At 44.0% G+C, this 6,000-nt stretch overlaps 1 protein-coding gene across 1 annotated transcript in view; it reads right to left on the bottom strand.

The window, feature by feature from the left end:
• Window positions 1–294: 294 nt before the first annotated feature.
• The window catches only part of Kif5c (kinesin family member 5C), a 157,721-nt gene continuing 152,015 nt past the window's right edge, over window positions 295–6,000 (bottom strand). Inside the window, exon 27 of the mRNA XM_052182458.1 lies at window positions 295–3,936. The gene's annotated coding sequence lies outside the window, so the exon portion shown is untranslated. The remainder of the gene's footprint in view (window positions 3,937–6,000) is intronic.

The raw sequence follows: 6,000 nt of genomic DNA, 5'->3' as shown, positions 1-6,000 counted from the left end.
TTTCTCTTTGTAGCCTTGGCTTTCCTGAAACTCACTCTATAGTTCAGGTTGGCCTCACACTAAGAGATCAATCTGCCTCTGACTCCTAAGTGCTGGACTAGGATTAAAGGTATGTACCACCACTGGCAGGCAGATACCAAGAGGGGGGAAAAACCCAACCACAGAAAGCCAATAACAAAAGAGAACAAAGCTTTGACTAAGGTAGTGCATATTGGAGTGGCTCATTCCAACACACACTTCCTGACTTCATGTCAGACACCCTGCTGAGGCTGGAATAAGGAAGCCAGACCAGTCAAAGTTTAACTCAGTTTTATTGTCCAGTTTTGAGTATTTTCAAATTATACAACATGCAGTCTGCCAGAGTATCCGTACATCTTCATTTTAGAACCTAGGAGATAACCAGAGTTTTCCAAGGGCCAGGGAGGGTTACTTCCAGATCTTTGGGGACATTTCCATTTCACAGAATAGCTATTTAAATACACATTGCCTTTCTCCCCCATCAAACCACAGAAACAAGTTTATCCACAATTTCTCTTAATGAAATCTACTGTACAGAACATAAAGCCCAGAGAAGACACATCTGCAGTACACGTGACACTTTACAGACTAGACAGAAAGAATTCTACAGAAAGCCCTATTCCCCTTTTATCCACACACATGGCAAGTGTTTAAAATTGATACACGGTTCTCAGTAAATAAGCAGACTTCCCAGACCAGTGTTTCCTTTGGCAGTTATCTGGTCCTTACTCGATAGTTGTTTAAAAACTCAAAATTACGTTAGGAAGCAGTTTTAAACCGAGGTGGTTCTTCAGCTTGCTCAAGATAGTCAGAATGGGACAAGGAAGTGAAGCGGCCCAACGTCAAGCTCCCGCTCAGGACAAGCTTTCCCCGTGTCTTCTACCTGGAGTCCCCATGGCGATGGCGCCTGGCCCACCAAGGAAGGGGGCAATGGAAGCTGTATGCCCCCTTAGCTACTCTTCCAGGAAGAAGAACCCCATTCCCTCAAGCTCCCGTGAAGCCCTGGGCGCGAACTGAGATGGAAACATCCTGTCTCTCTATGGACTTGAAGGCTTCAAGGTGTCACTGCATCTACATTCTAGACAAACGTTTTTAGCCCTTCATTTATTCCAACATTTCTACGAATTCTTTACCATGCGATTCTATATTTTTTAAAGGGCTTAACACCTCTTACCGTTCTACCTGCCATCCACTAAAGCAGACTGCTCCCCATTTGAGGGGATGAGACCTACATACAGGATTCTATAAGGATAAAGCAAATGCAGCTGGTGTTAAGCCCCAACCATAACTGCTATCTTCAATAACATTCATAATCATCACCCCAACAGCTGGCAGGCAGAGGGTATTTGTCTAAATCATCTGGCTGTTCTCATATAGTACCTCAGAGTAAACTTTCAAGAAGTAGGCATGAGATAGTAAATTATTCAGAGAGTATACATTGGCATACATTCCAGCAATGTGGAGCATGTGACCGGAATGGAACGATCTACTTGGTTGTTCAGAGGTGGGATTTTTACAGTTAGCATATAGGATGCAATAGCCTGTCAACAATGAAAACTTTATAAACACGGCCTTTTAAAAAGGTGGCCCGAGAGCACACTGTTCTGATAAAGGAATTAATAGACAATGTGAGATTAGGGATTGCTTGAATAGACCGCATAATCTGTTCCAATGATGTGCCTAGCTTTTAGTCACAGTGTGAGAAAATTAGACTAGAGGTCTTATAAAGACTGGCGCTAGATGAACTGACTGGCTGATCAGCAACTAGCAGAATTATCTCTAAAAGACATCAAAGCCAACTTTCTCTGTGAATAAAAGTACAGTGAATTTTGTAAGGCCCTTGTAGAGATCAAGTAATGTGAACTACAAGCGAATGCTGCCTTTGAAAACTTGAAAGTGCGCCCACAGTTCTTCAGAAGCAGAAAATGGGAACCTAGGGGGCATTGCTTTAGAAAGAATCTAAAATCATCCATTTTATAATGGCTGCTAATGAAAGCCAAGAATAGGATATTACTGACCGGTACCCAATTTCCAAACACAAAGTAGCACAGTTGTTGTCTAGAAGATAACAGCAGTTCTTATAGACAAGAACCATTTCATTGGTGGTCCTCTGAAAGGCCAACATTTCAGCTTCCAAGTTGGAGGCCAACACAGACAGTAAGCTTCTAATCTGGCATCAGTTCGTACTGATGAGGTTGCAAACTCGCCCGGGAAGGACCCTTCCATCAGACCCCAAACAGCAGCCAAGCAGTTATGTCGAGCAGACAGTGGCAACAACATTAAACAAAGTGAACACAGGTAAACAAACACAAAATCATCTTTGTAAAATAAATACTTCAATAGAAGTTGTCTTCTTTCCGTGCCTAGTTAAAAACAAAACACTGTTATAAAGGGCATCATCTAACAAATAAATTAAGTCAAATCAGTGTTAGGAAAAGTCTATACAAAAGAATCTGGAAGGTAATATACGCAACCCCCACCATTTCACACACATGTGCATAAGCACACATGATAACTACATTTTGTACCCCACCCTCACAGCCGTAAGAAAGCCTAAAGTCTCCTCTCACTGCAGAGGTGCCAGCTTCAGAAGACAGTGTGAGCTCACACTTCTTGGGCACATAAGATGGCACCATGGGTAATTTCTCTGAGATGGTGGGGATGTTACTATCTAAACCACGAACGAATGAAAACAAATAGCAGCACATAGTACCGACTTATGTAAGCCAAAGAGTTTCTCTTGAAACTCCTACTACTTGGCAACTGATCCTTTTAGTAGTTACCTTTCAGTTCATGGATCTGACTAAAGTAATAATTAAATGTACAAAAAAAATCCACAAAAAAGAAAAAGAAAAAAAAAACCAATCCAGTTATACTGATTTTTCTGCCCCGTAACTGTGCCTCAAAGAAGAAAAAACTTATCTGGTGCCAAAGGAAAAAATTCAAATCAGCAGTTTGCCAATGATAGGTTACAATAACAACAGACAGGCATAAATCTCATCAATGACTTTCCCCTGAGGGAATTCTTGTCCAACTACTGTATTGACGCTGGATCTCTTTAGGAATATCTCCTCAAGCACACGATGTTTTGCGAGAGAAAGAGGCTAGCCCAAGGCAGGTCCCAGGGGATCCAGAGGAAGCTGTGAGGAGGGGAGGCAGCCTCGTCTCCACTCACCCAGTTCTGCAGCATTTTCCACATGTATAGGAATGGTGTTCAAACAACCGGGCTGGCTGGGACTAGTGACCAGCGAACGGCTTGGAGGTGAATTCTGTGGCTCTTCACATTTTCACAGATGTGTCTGAATGAGCAAATTCTACACTGCTATTGTCAAACTGTTTTTCTGCCTTGAAGAAATCTGCTTTGCATTTTAACAGGTGCCATACTCCATACTAAAAGGTCTATTTTACAGATCCAAAGATATGACCAGGATATTTAAAATGCTCTCTGGGGTTGGTTTTGGAAAAGTGTTCAGAATGAAAATTTTGAACCCTATAGCAGCACTTTTTTTCCCTAAAAATATAAAGTAATGTGTTTATCTTACAGGAAACCAGACAGTCGAGGCAGAGCATGATCATGGGTTCCACAGTACTTGGTTGTCCCTCTAGGATGGCCCAGAAGGGTGTTGCATTTCAGTGAGCCAGTGCCACAGGGGCCTCCAGAGACCACACAACCCGGGAGGCTGGGAAGCGGCGAGGTCTGAGCAGGAAGTGGGTACTGCATAACCACCTCCTTCCAGCTTCTTAGAAGGATCCAAGCACGTATCTGTGCACACAAATTCTACACAGCGCAAACACCTGAATCTGGTGTACTACAGACGGCTGGGCAAGCACGTGTAAAAAGAAACGGAAACTGCCTAGGAGGAGAAATAAAGGAACTGGTGACTAATATAGTCCTTTTCATGCTACGTGGAGTCGTATCTGTTGAAAAAGAATGAAAGAGAGAACACAGGCGTTAGACATCAGCAGATTCACTCCTCAGACTTCTGTTTCAGTCTAGACATTTTGAGCAGAGCTGTCCAATACAAGTACGACACGAGCCTCTTATTTTATTTCTTTCAGTATCTGCATTAAAAAGTAAAGTTGAAAGGAAAAACTAATCTCGATGATACGTTTATGTAGTCCACTATTAACAAATGACTCCAATTGTATGTATGTAGCAATTTTTCACCACGGTGTTGCTACCAGGGGATTTGCACATACCCCACCCCTCGGTGAGTGTGCTCAGCCTGGTGTCTACTGCTCTCTTCTCAGCTGAGACCTGGCCAACATAATGGATAACAGAGCTTCCTACATCCTGGATCTAAGTAGTTTGTCCTGACACAGTCACTGTATTCTCCCAAAAGTCAGTACATTCTGAATCTATGTGTAATCAAAGTAACGCAAAGCACTTCCTGTCCCAAGGGACAATCAGACATCGCTCATTAACCAGTACACACATCACCGAGCAGGTGAGACATGGTCCTGACCGAGGCATTCTACAAAGAGAGAGCAATTTGAAAGTGTGTTTCACACCAATGGAGTCATAAGGGTTTCAGTACAACACCCCCTTCCAGTTGACTCTGTCTCTCAGTAGAGGTCTGCCCATCTGACCTTAGGCAGGTCCTCAGGGTGGGATTCTTGGACCTCTCCTGACTAGAAACCAGCCCTGAGTCACCTTCCATTAACTCTTGTAAGTTTGACACTCGGCATATCAAATGAGTCAAGCCCTGACAGCATCGAGGAGCCCTAACCCTGTGTAATCTGCCCTGTGGATTCCTAGCAGAAGTCCTGGAACCCTCCGGCCGAAGGGGTGGGGAAGGAACCCAATGAGTAGGTACAGCCTTGTCCTCGGAAGTCAAAGGATGTGGCACAACCAGAAATGTGATGGAACCAAAGAAAAACTCATCTGCTACCCTGACTCCATAGCCTGACACACTGTACTTCTGTTTACCTCCAGCCTTCTGTTCATCTGTGGAAGTCTCACAGCCCTGACATGATACTTTCCTCCATGTTGTTTTTCTACAACCTCCTCGTTCATAATAGTGTAAGCAACACATGTTTTGTGTAAATAAACATGACATAAATTATACGTGAATACAAAAAACGGAAAGGTGAGGGGACAATTTGTGCTTTCTGATAACCATTCCTCCTGGACCCACACAGTAAATATGAAGAAATCTCAGTCTATCATTCCCCTGCTTAAAGGGGGAATGATTACCTTCCCTGATTAAAGGGGATGGAAACAACCTTTGATGATAATCTTGTAATTTCTAGAAGTTACAGAGAGATAAAACAGTTTATAGGAAGGACGAGTTTCACATTTGGCCTTTCTTGAAAGACCATGCTTCCTGTTGAGTGCAGAATTACGTAGTCCTTTACAATCCACTTTGAGCTGAAAACCAAAGGAAGGCTTCTGAGCAGCAGCACTGAGGTCCTACTTCACCCACAAGCTGTCCCACTGGGCAGAAGGGACTGGCCTTCCTGTGTGCCTGAGGGCAGGGAGGTGCTGGTGGCATACTTTACTTGAGATTATGGCCTGCAGCAACTACAGGTTACCCGTGTTGACACAGGAGTCTTTCAGCACACAAATGCTGTGGCCCAGCCTCAATAACTCCAGCAGACCATGAAGTGAGGAGATTTCCACTAGAAAGGTGGTATTCAAGTCCCACACTGCCCCCGCATACAAGTCCCAGCACATTTAGGCTGACAGCTTCAAAGAAATGGGGGCCACAATGGAGAGCTTACTTTATTCACTCCAGGGGCAGTGAGAAAGGTAGACTGTGACAGGCTGCTGAATGAAAAAGCAGATCTGCTCCAGTTAACCTCCTCTCCCAGTCTATAGAAAAGATGCTCCCCCACTCGGCAGCAAGGGACTACACCAAGACACCAGGCAGCACTGACCCGAGGCTCTGCCAACCTGAGGCCAGCGATGCAGAGTGGGAATGTGTGGCCGGACTTAGAAGGAAATAAAATCACCTTGTTTTAGAAGGGGCGGAGAAGGCT

The sequence above is a fragment of the Apodemus sylvaticus genome, chromosome 5 (genome assembly GCF_947179515.1).
Source record: "Apodemus sylvaticus chromosome 5, mApoSyl1.1, whole genome shotgun sequence".
In the NCBI taxonomy this organism is placed as follows: domain Eukaryota; kingdom Metazoa; phylum Chordata; class Mammalia; order Rodentia; family Muridae; genus Apodemus; species Apodemus sylvaticus.
The sequence above is the reverse complement of the archived record's forward strand: the minus strand, read 5'-3'. Positions and strand labels throughout refer to the sequence as shown.